The sequence below is a fragment of the Ipomoea nil genome, unplaced genomic scaffold (assembly GCF_001879475.1).
Source record: "Ipomoea nil cultivar Tokyo-kokei standard unplaced genomic scaffold, Asagao_1.1 scaffold0761, whole genome shotgun sequence".
Classification (NCBI taxonomy): Eukaryota; Viridiplantae; Streptophyta; class Magnoliopsida; order Solanales; family Convolvulaceae; genus Ipomoea; species Ipomoea nil.
Genome location: NW_017617189.1, coordinates 1,877,084 through 1,889,670, shown reverse-complemented (window position 1 = coordinate 1,889,670; position 12,587 = coordinate 1,877,084). Strand labels below are relative to the sequence as shown.

The following is a 12,587-nucleotide window of genomic DNA, read 5'->3' as shown; positions in this document are numbered from 1 at the left end:
CCTTGGCGTCCACGTGTCCCACATAATCCATCATCACTCCCCAATTTATCGCTACGCAAGCGGACACGTTCGCCGTGGCGCCACACCATACCGCCTGCACCACGAGACCCCGGCAACGCACACCACCCAACACCCCATCGGGAAAAAGGGGGGGGGGTGCCGTTGACATGCCCGGGGGCGCAACACCCCCGCTGGCCGCGCCGTGGCCTGTGTTGGCCGGCGGGACCTGCCGCAGGCCGGTCATGGCCGGCGGTTAAGGCTGCCCGCCAGAGAAAGTCGGAACAAATACATTCTGTTGCGCTTTGGTACACATGTGATGGTGTGGTCTGATGGTTTTGGTCTCACGCCGCTATGCGGGAGGGCGGGGGTTTGAAACCTACTGGTAGTAGCACCCACCCAAATTGTTGCATTTTACCCTTGGCCGCGGCGGTGGGGCGCAGCTGGGAGTCCGGTGGGCCACCACCCCGGTCGATCGCCTTGCATTAATATACACCAGGATACCGATTGAATGATACATAGTTTGATAAATTCTGAAACAGTCACATTAGGCACTAAACATAGTTTGATAAATTCTGAAACAGTCACATTAGGCACTAAACTATTCGCGCAATGCGCTCGTGGTAATTAGTATATATATATATATCCTTTATATAATAAAGCTATATGGTTTGGGAAATAATTAATGTTACAATTAATGCCACAACATCCTTTATTATAAAAAAAAAACACACAACATTTAAAAAATAAAATAGCTAAATATTATATAATCATATAAAAAATATACTTTTGAAAAATAAAATAGCTATATATTATATAATCATATAAAAAATGTGTTCAATTAGAGTTTAAATTTATAGATACAAAATTTGAAATTTGCTTTCCAAATGTAATTATCTTAGTTATTATTTGTATTGTGAAAATTATAATATAGATAAAATACAATTAAGAATAAATCAATGTAATTATGTAAATTATCTCTATAAGTTTATTTGAATATGCACATAATTAGAGATTATATTAACCATACAAAATAAAATAGCTATATATTATATAATCATATAAAAAATATTATTTTGAAAAATAAAATACCTATATATTATATAATCATATAAAAAATGTGTTCAATTAGAGTTTAAATTTACACATACAAAATTTGAAATTTGCTTTCCAAATGTAATTATCTTAGTTATTATTTGTATTGTGAAAATTATAATATAGATGAAATACAATTAAGAATAAATCAATGTAATTATGTAAATTATCTCTAATAAGTTTATTTGAATATGTACATAATTAGAGATTATATTAACCATACAAAATTATAATTATAATTATAATTTTAATTTTAATTGTAATTTTGTATTCTATAAAAATAATAAATACTTGACCAATGGAAGCTCAAAAATATTATTATATTAAATAATTTAAAATATTTTAGTTTTTTTATTTTTTTATTATATTTATAATAACATAATTTTTTTCCGTGCATCGCGCGGGTGAATTAATAGTATATATATATATATATATATATATATATATATATATATATATATATATATATAAACTTAAGTTGGAAAAAAAGGTTTAATTTAGTGTACTTTAAGAGTAGACCATGATCAATGGTATAATAATCTAATATTTTAGGCAATTACTATAAATTAAATTAACATATATAGCATTATGATATTATTTAATTCTATAAAAAATAATTGTATTTCAAATTTCAAAATAGAAGTTAATTCTATAAAAAATAATTGTAATTTCAAATTTCAAAATAGAAGTATTCCATATGATTGGCCGGAAAAAGACACTAGCTTCTGTTATATATATATATATATATATATATATATATATATATATATATATATATATATATATATATATATATAATTTTTTCATCTAAATAGTATGTCGTAAATATGTTTTCAAAATATTCTTGAATAAATTTTTTATCCATGTTTTCAAATTTTTGTACAAATTGTCTTTTTAGCAGGCATTGTTTTGAGAATTTATATTTCAAAATATTACTTTTTAAAGCTTTGCTCCTTCTTCTTCTCTTTACTACTGCCAGATATGATCTTTCTTAATCTTATCAGTTCATGTTAGTTTTTATGCTTACTATTTAATCATATTTTATCTAAAACCCTCACCTTTTCACCCCTAACCTACTACCGGATTTCTCCGTTTACAATCCTAACAACATCTATGAACCTTATTTGGGTACTCTTTTCCCTTCCTGGTACTTCTTCCCCAAAGGTTTTCTAGACTACATGGATTGCTTCGGCTCAAACAGGATTTACGTCTGTTGGATTCAGATATACATATGATTAAAAATAAGAATACAAACTAACACAAAGTAAGAAGATTATGTTGGGATCATACCTCTTAGTAGCAATTTGAAGAAGTTGGAGCAAAGAAATTTAGTGTGAAAATTTAGAGCGTATGAACAAAGGGGTTTTCATTAGGATGCATAAGGTAGATGGGCCGTTAAATTTGGGTGTGTCTTGTGCAGTTGAGCCGTTAAATTTGAGCCATTGCTTGCCTAAATCAACGTTTAGGATTAACAAAAATAAAAAAAAAAATGTAGTGACAATTTGGTCATTTTGCATCTAGGTCAAATTTAAGGTGCGTGATTTTCCTTCTTAAGATGCGTCGTTTTCCTTCTTAAGGTGAGTATTTTTGTACTGTGTGGGTTAAGGTGCGTCAATTGTTGAAAAATTAAGTGCGTCAATCTAAAGCTTTAGGTGCGTGGTTTGTGTGCTTAAGGTGCGCCAATTGTTGAAACTTAAGGTGCGTCAGCCTAAAGCTTTAGGTGCGTGGTTTTCCTTCTTAAGGTGCGTTGTTTTCGTTCTTAAGCTGCGTGATTTGTATGTTTAACAGCTTAAGGTGCGTTAGTTGTTGAAACTTAAGGTGCGCAATTTTAAAACTTTAGGTGTGTGATTTGTGTTCTTAACGTGCTTTGTTTGTGTGCTTAAGGTGCATGATTTGTGTACTTAAGGTGCACTATTTTAAAACTTTAGGTGCGTGGTTTGTGTTCTTAAGGTGCTTTGTTTATGTGCTTAAGGTGCGTTGTTTGTGTACTTAAGGTGCGCTATTTTAATGATTAAGGTGTGTCGTTTTTTGTTAACCGTACAACCGCACTGAAAGCTATCTCTGGACCAGAACTCATCCATATAATAATAATAATAATAATAATAATAATAATAATAATAATAATAAAAGTTCATACTTCGAACATTTTTTAATACGTTGATGAATCTCACACACACTCACTATTGAGGTTGCTGAAACAATTAACTGACCACCATGTACATTAGACAGCAATAGCAGTACTAAACATTTGTGCATCTATGTGATTATATACTCTAACAATGCCAAAGTGCTTCTATGTGATTATATACTCTAACAATGCCAAAGTGCTTATGGTCAGGTGGCATAGTTGTGACTCTTTTAAATAGGAGGTCACAGGTTCAAACTTCAGTAGAGACATTGATTCTTTGTGCTCTTTACCCGTGGATAGAAAATTGTGATTCTATATTACATTTTGTGTTTCTTCTTTATTAGGAGATTTAGCGGTAGTTTATGAGTCATTATCTAATGACTAGGTGAAGATGATATGACCATTTGACTAATAGGGATTAGGGTCATGTATACTAACTCTTAAAAGAATTTTTAATACACCCAAGTGGATGAGTAGGGCTGTTAACAATTTAACATGAACGAACAGAGAGGTTGTTTGTGTTCGTTTGTTAAGATTTTTGGAGTGTTCGTATTCATATTCGTTTGTTAAGGTTTTTGAAAATCTTGTTCATATTCGTTTGTTAAGCTTTCATTAGTGTTCGTTAATATTAATGAACATATTCACGAACATGTTCGTTAGTATTAGCGAGCACGTTCATGAATGCTAAATAAACAAACACATTTACATGTTCATGATCAAAATTTGTTCGTGAACAATAAATAGTCTATGTTTAGAAACAATAACCAAACAAACAACATAATCTATACTATAAAAATAATAATCCGTACAAATAAGTCCAAAAGTAAAATCTAATATCAAAGTAAAAATATCAAGTCCTGAACAAAAAACACACATACACACAAAAATTGTTTGTTCACATTACAAGCAGAAAAAAAAAAACTTAAAATATGTTGTAATTCTGCCTATCAACTCGTTAGTTCTCGCGTGATGATTACACGGTAATAGCTTGGAGATATGTATGTATGTATATGCGTGTATGTATAAAGAGAGATAAAGGAGAAGAAGAAGAACACCAAATGTAGGGCACAACAACCATATCATTTCATTAGCCTTCACTATCAATTTATAGGAATCCATACAACCTTTCATATCCTTAATCATAAACAATGTAATAAGTGGAAGGCAAATGAAGAGACTCAAGATTAATGGCCATAACGAAAATATTTATAACACTCCCCCTTGGCCATTATCTTACCACACTCATGCCTCGTTAAAAACCTCGCTAGAAAACCCAGTGGGAAAAACTAGATGAGAAAAAGTGTACACAAAGTATGTTAAACTATTGTGTTGCACCGGTTGCCTCATTAAAAACCTTAGCCTCAGAAAACCCAGTGGGAAAAAACTTAGCCAAGGAAAAGAGTACAACCATAAGCCTTCTGGGCATAATCTTCAAGATTTCAAGGGTCTTCAGGACTATCCACTCAAGTGCACCAACATCGGTTGCCTCATTAAAAACCTTAGCTAAGAAAACCCTGTGGGAAAAACCTAGCTAAGGGAAAAAGAGTACAACTATATGCTTTCGCAGCATAATCTTCAGGATATCAAAAATCCTCTAGATTGTCCATTCTAGCACAGCTAGGGGTTGTCGCTCCACCTGAAGATAACAATCTTCTAAGCCTACGCATCCCAATTTTATAAACATATTACTCAAAAGTGGATGTAGGCAGAGACTTAGTGAACATATCTACAAGATTGTTCAGTGGGGAAAACATTCTCAACAAGAATTTTACAACTCTTCTAGAGTTCATGTGTGTAGAAGGATTTAGGTGCAATATGTTTTGTAAGGTTCCCCTTAACAAAACTATTACTTGCTTGTGCAACACAATCTTATTTGTCCTCATATGGGACATTGGGGGTAAAAATATAGCATAACCAGTTTTGGACTTGGCATCATATGGATCAAATAAAAGAACCAGTGCCCAAGTTGCCCATCAAAACCACATATGGGTTTCTCACATAAACGTCAAAAACTTTGTACCTCGAAGGTGCTGAGGATATGTTAAATATCATTTACAATTTTCATTATAGGGGGAACACTAAATGTTGCTAGCAATTTCATTGCAAATTCAATATCAGGCCTGATGCGATTATGGAACTTCTAGTTCAATAATAATGCTCCAATAGCAATGAAGTAATGGACTTCCAGTCCCTAAATATCCTCATTATAATCTTCGAGTCTAAATGGTCATTTATCTACTTCAAGAGATTATTGGACAACCCTTTATGTGATAAGTAAATAATACTTGTCTATATAAAACATCTTCAAGATATTTTTCAAATAGGCTAACTGGTGTATAAAACTTCTTCAAGGAGAAGCTCGATCTTCAGGTCGAGACAATACTTGGATTTCCAAGTCTTTTATTTCAAAACTTCGTCTTTCGGCATGAGCTGATATCACCAAGCTCTCTATGTGTTTCAATAACATTTAAATCATCATTACCGACTGAGATAATAAACAAATAACTCCATTAGCAATTCTTTAACAAACACATAATGGTACATATTTGCATATTCCTTCTTCGGGAGGAAAACACTCAGTCAATAATATTCAAGTCATACAAAGACTTTAGTAGTTTAATGATACACGTTGCCATTTTTCACTTTCATAATTTCAAAAGTTTTGAATTCATCAGGGATTTACAAATAAATATTAGCGTCTAACGACCGGTAAGTTTGCGGTCATGACACTCATCAACTGCATATCTAAATTTATAATTCACTGCCAATAATGTTAATTTGCGAAACGTAATGCCATATGTTGTGGGGGAGAATATTTGATCAAAATTAATTCAGGGTCTCTGCGTAAACCCTTAAGCTACCAGTCTCGCTTTATATCATACCACCATATTGTTTGTATTTCTCTTTCGTACAAACACCCATTTGTAACCTACAGGGTTAACATTAAATGGTGTACGTGTTATAAAGAGAATACAGTTTTAGCGAGCTGAGCTGTACATGCCTTAATTGCTCCGTTATACATAAAAAATACCAAGGCACAACTGGTGCCTAGCTTTGGATCCAGATTCTTATATAACGAGAACAATTTGTAAAGACAATTTTGTTGTCGAAAACTATAACATTTTTCATAAATTTCTCCCATATATATAAAATAATGACAATTTCTAATTCAACCAGACTCTAGACATTTCCCAAAGATATTTTTATCTGGTCGTTCCGCATCCCCAGTATTATAATTTTGGGTGCACCTAAAATTTTACTGGGGTTTTCGCCTTCAGGACGAATGTCTTCACGACATACTTCTTTAAGCGATTTCAAGAGTGACACCATTTTCTACTAGATTTAGCTTTCCGCGGATTATACCAACATGTCTCCACGCTTCTGGCGTCAAGGAGCATTGGTAGATATATATGGTCCAAGTTGGGGAAAATATATAGGACCTAGTCACTATTTTTATGAGTATATATATTGGCAAATTAATTATCTACTGAACTTCTAGTTCAGTTTACTTCTTTTGAACTTCTAGTTCAGTCTACCTAGTACGTGGATTTAAATATTGAAGATCAATCATTCATAGAATTTCTCGGCATTCTATAAAATTTGAGATCTTATCTCCCCCTAATGCCGTGAAATGATATTCATAAAATGTGCAGTCAGCGTACCTAATTATATATTGATCCCTTATCATGGGCTCTAAGAATTTAAATAACAGAAGGAGGTTTATAATCAACATATACATGCCCACAAAGGTACGCTATGGTGGTGATATAGGAAAAAGATTGCACACTGTGAATAAAATGCAGATGGGAAATGTTTGGTTTTATACCACGTACTAGGTTCTAGGGGAAATAATTATGATTTGCAGTAGGTCAGATTGTGATAACCACAATAGCATATAAAACTGATGTCCCCAACAAGAAAAAAAATATATAATCAGATATGAAAGCATACATATCAATTGATATTACAAGGGTACACAACAATCATAGGGAAGCTGTGAAGCTTGTCATATAAAATATATCTTCAAGATCTCCCAAAAATCCTTATCCTCAACTTTACATTAGTTCACTCACTGGTTTGGGAATTGCATCGTGCAAATTCACATGATATAATTCATTCCCTCATTTGCTTCGGGCAAACTAATAAGAAATAATTTAGTCCTTCGTTTGCTTCAGGCAAATTGATATGATATGATCCAATCTCTCGTTTACTTCGGGCAAACTGATATGATATAATTCGCTTCTAGCTTTCAAACCAATAATATCTAAATCAATCATATCATGTATGACAATAAGTCAAAGATCATTTTTATAAAGGAGTATACCACTCCATAAACAGCACAGAATTGTACTAAGCCATATTTGGAGAGGATTTTGTCATGTTGACATCATAAATTTAGTCAAAAGATGATTATCATAATTTGTTGATAATAGAAATCCTTCCGGGATTGATATAGGATTTATGGAAAAAATAATAATTCAATTTTGAATTAACAACCAGTCAATTGCATACGAGAGTCATGTTGCATGCATGAGAACAAAATTGAGTAAACACGCATGCAAATTAAGAGAAGTACATGAGAACAAAATTGAGTCATGTTACATTTCAGATAGTTAATCCGAGTAGTAAAATCAGCAAAGTAAAATCACTTTGCCCTCATAATAATTTGCGTCCAAAAATAACTTAACTTTCCGAATTTTGCGGTCATGAATTTACTTTTCGGATGCTTCAGGCATAAACTAACTTCTCGGATGCTTCAAGCATAAGCTAACTTCTCGGATGCTTCAAGAATGAGCTAACTACTAAGATACTTCATGCTTCAGGCATAAACTAACTTTTTTTTTTGGCCATGAATATATTTTCATGCATTGTTCAAAAACATTATCATGACACCAATCATTTCTTCATCAATACCTTATCATTTCATTATTAAAATTTATCACAATATTTGCTTCAGGCAAATTAGCTAGAATCATCAAGATGATGTTCATTCTCCGATGACCAAATGCTTTGGTGTGCGGCACGTAGGGATCAATGCCCTTCAGACCCACATTGTTAGCAAATCTGCTCCTGGCTAAGATTTTGCCTCGATAAGTTTGGTCGTCCTTGAATATCTTGATCACTTTATTTCTTATTCTGAGCTCGAAACTCATACCACACTGGTTATAATCTCGACCACAACCCCTTATGAAGTTACTCAACTAGGTAACATTATGTGCTTCAGGCACCTGTGCAAAATCAACCAGACATGCATTTTGATTCTTCATCAACAACTAGTTATATTTCTTAGCCACAAGGAGTGCTCAAATCAGCTTAGGATACTTCTCATAATTTTGTGTTGTACTACTGCTGGAGTACAAATTACTCGCATGAAAAGTTGGCAATGTCTTTTCAATTAAATATTTCTCTAAAATTTCTTGTTTAGAGTTTCACTTCTGAGACTATTTTGTGCATAGCAGAATTATAGTTAATCACTGACTTATAATCTTAAAATTAAACTAGTCAAAATGTGTCTTGGGGAAGAACATTTGATGACTTTTGGTCGGAATAGTCCTTCAGGGACTTCCATTAATTCAAGGGGTTCTTTTTCAATCAGATACTCATTTTTAAGATGGTGGTTCAAGTGGTGACATATGAAAATGAGAGCTTGTGCCTTCTGGGCATCGGTGCTCTGTGACTTAGCAACAAAAGCTTGGCTCAATTCTTTGGATGCCAAAAAAAATATTTCAATATCCAAAGTCCAAATGAAATAATTGCTATCGACATGAGCGAGCTCAATAAAATCACATTTGACAATTGAATACGTAATCTACAAAACATATATCATATGTTCTCATATACATTCATAATATCACATGTTTATAGCAAAATAAGGAATTTAACATCTTCTAGATGCAAAATGAACTTTCCGAGATGAAGTCAAAAGATAAAATCAGAAAACAAATTGATCTTTCGAATATACACAAAAACCGAAATGGTGCAACACGAATTGGTGAGGCAAACACCAAATTGATGCGACAAGCATCGACTCGTGTTTATACCATCAACTCGTGCTACAAGCAACAAGGCACGAATCGGTGCGAAAAACCGAATTGATGCAGCAAGCATCGACTCGTGTTTATAGCATCAACTCGCGCTACAGGCAACGAGTGGTGTTTCATTCTCCAATACACCGAATTGATGCTCCCAAGTCATCAATTAAACTTTAAAGTCTTACTCACTCTTAAGCTTCAACAAAATAAACTTTAACAATCTTAATTAAAAACCATTCATTCATTGCCTAATCAGGCACAAAAACGAATTGCTAATCACATGCAAATGACATACCATAAAAGCATAATAATGCACTACAACATAGGGTATATAACATACAAAGTATGCGAAATGAAAATAATATGTATACAAACATTGCATCTTCATATGAAAAGCCCCATCTATTTACACAAACATATATATCACATGCTTTTCTTTCAATTTTAAGAATCAAAAATAAAATTGAAAATATATATTCAGGAATTTACACAATCATATATATATACGAACCAATATGAGCAATTCATATTTCAAAATATAGAATCAATATGTATCATATCAATCATGCATTTCATAATCATATCAAGAGGTGTAGAATCAACATGTGCCATATAAAACATGTATTATATGAATCCTATGAACATGCTTGCCTAGTTTAAAAACATGTATTATAACAGGTTCGAGCATACCGTTCACCGAGGAATATATTGGCAATTCGTGCTGATAACGTGTTGTAATTCTGCCTATCAACTCGTTAGTTCTCGCGTGATGATTGCACGGTAATAGCTTGGAGATATGTATGTATGTATATGCGTGTATGTATAAAGAGAGAAAAAGGAGAAGAAGAAGAACACCAAAATGTAGGGCACAACAACCATATCATTTCATTAGCCTTCACTATCAATTTATAGGAATCCATACAACCTTTCATATCCTTAATCATAAACAATGTAATAAGTGGAAGACAAATGAAGAGACTCAAGATTAATGACCATAATGGAAATATTTATAACAAAATATAAGATATTTATATTCCACATTGGTCATTCCAAAAAGTTTAAAGTAGTATACTAGTATATTAAAACTAAATAAAATAAAATAAATTGCATTTAAATGAATTTGTTCGTGAACAATCTTAAATGAACACTAAACAAGCATGTTTGTGAATATTATTAGACGAACTCTAGACGAGTATGTTTGTGAACATTATTATACGAACACTAAACGAGCCTGTTCATGAACATTATTAAACAAACGCTTACGAGCTTGTTCATGAGTTGGAGCTCTTAGCAAATGTGCCTACAAATGTTCAGACTCTATTCGTTTATTAAACGAGCTCTAAAATTTGGTCATTTATGCTCGTTTACCTTAATAAGCGAACATAAATGAACGCTACCAAACACAAATATGAATAATTTACCGAAAGTTCTGTTCGCGAACACCCCTATGGGTAAATTTGAAAAAGAGAATCCCTTCTTCCAATTTGACTTGAGTTGAATGTATGATCATGCAATTTAATTATATTGTACATTAAATTTAATAGAAATAAACCAAAGTACGTACTTAGGGGTGAGCGACGGTTTGGGTGGTCGGAGGATCAACCCACTCAGATTTCGGATTACAATTTTAACATCCAATTATGCTTAAAATGCAAAATATCCTTTCGATTTTATTTGATTTTGGTTCGGCCGGATATCTGAAGAAATATCGGATAGTAAAAATTAAAAAAAAAATAATAGAATTTAACAAAAGCCTTAAGGGTCTGTTTGGAAACCCAGAAAATGACTTCTGGAGATCATTTTTCGGATTTTTAGTGTTTGGGAAGGCTGAAAATAAAATGGTCAAAGGAAAATGCTAGTTAGTCAATGGAAAATGAGGGCTAAAATCCAGAAAATGACTTACCTTTTTTTTTTTTGGCTGAAGTCATTTTCCATCTTCCAATCAAAACACGCTCAAACCTTCTTCTCCCAAAAAATGACTTCCCCTTTTCGATTTTTTTTTTCAACCTTCTTCACTGGTTTCCCCAGCCGGAAACCAAATCCCCAGCCGGAAACCAGTTTGGTTTCCGGCTGGGGAAACCAGTGCAGTCACTGGTTTTCAATCGGAAACCAGTGCAGTCACTGGTTTCCGATCGGAAACCAGTGAATTGGTTTTCCGCATCGGAGACCAGATCTGGTTTTCGATGCGGAAAACCAGATGCAATTTTTTTTTTTTTTTTTGATTTTTATGTCAAATCATGTTGCTGATATTTTTTTTGTACTGATTATATAATAAAATGATTTTGCTTAATTTGTGAATTCTAATTTTCAAGACTTGATTATTTATGCATTATGTTGTTTCTAACATGTAATTGTGATTTCAAATTGTCATATTCGGTATATAATAATTAAAATGTTTTAGTATGACATTTTGTTCATTTTCTGAAAAATGAATCAAACACCAAAAGATAATTTTTCATCATTTTCTGGAAAATGAACCAAACACCAAAAGACAGTTTTCCATTGTGCAGCTAAACATAGGAAAGGAAAATGACTTTTGGAAAATGACTCATTTTCCAGAAGTCATTTTCCAGATTTCCAAACAGACCCTAAAATGAAAATATAAATATTTAATATTTTTTCTTTCCAGATTTCCAATAAACTACTAAATTACTAATATACATAAGCATATTGAGCAAATACCAATTTTGATCCCACGTGTATTAGTAAAATGACAGTTTTGGTCCACATGTTTAATTCCTACCAACTTTAATCCACGACTATTGTTTTAGTACCAATTTTCATACACAATTATTGTTTTAGTGCAAAAATTCATCACACCGGTCACCCCTTCGTTTAATACATGCCGAAAAATATGAAATTATTAAGGGTAGTTTTGTGTTTTTCAAATTAGGATCCCTATTTGAGCATGGATAAAGGTATTTAAGCCCTAAGATCTATCCCAATTCGCTGTTTTTCTCCTCAAATTATGGTAGGATGAGGAGGAGAATTGCGAATTGAGATCGATCTTAGCGCTTAAATTCATTTATTTATGTTCAAATTGGAATTTTAAGTTGAAAATGATGAAAATGCCCTTAAAATTTTTAGATTTCAAGATGTCTTAAATAGATGGGTGATTGGCATGATGAATTTTGGTACTAAAATAATAGTCGTGGATTAAAATGGTAGTTAAACAATAGTCGTGGATGAAAATTGGTAGAAATTAAACATGTAGACCAAAATCATCATTTGCTAATACTCATGAGACCAAAATTGGTATTTGCTCTAAGTATATTAGCAACTTATTAGTTAGTAACTTAGTATACAAAAGTAAGTAACAAAATTGGAAATATGAA

At 32.8% G+C, this 12,587-nt stretch overlaps 1 long non-coding RNA gene across 1 annotated transcript; it reads left to right on the top strand.

The window, feature by feature from the left end:
- The first annotated feature begins 3,860 nt into the window (after window positions 1-3,860).
- Window positions 3,861-10,665, top strand: LOC109176869. Its single transcript, XR_002053474.1, has 3 exons — window positions 3,861-3,871; window positions 6,761-6,763; window positions 10,544-10,665. It is a non-coding gene; the product is annotated as an uncharacterized LOC109176869 (long non-coding RNA).
- The last annotated feature ends 1,922 nt before the right edge of the window (window positions 10,666-12,587 follow it).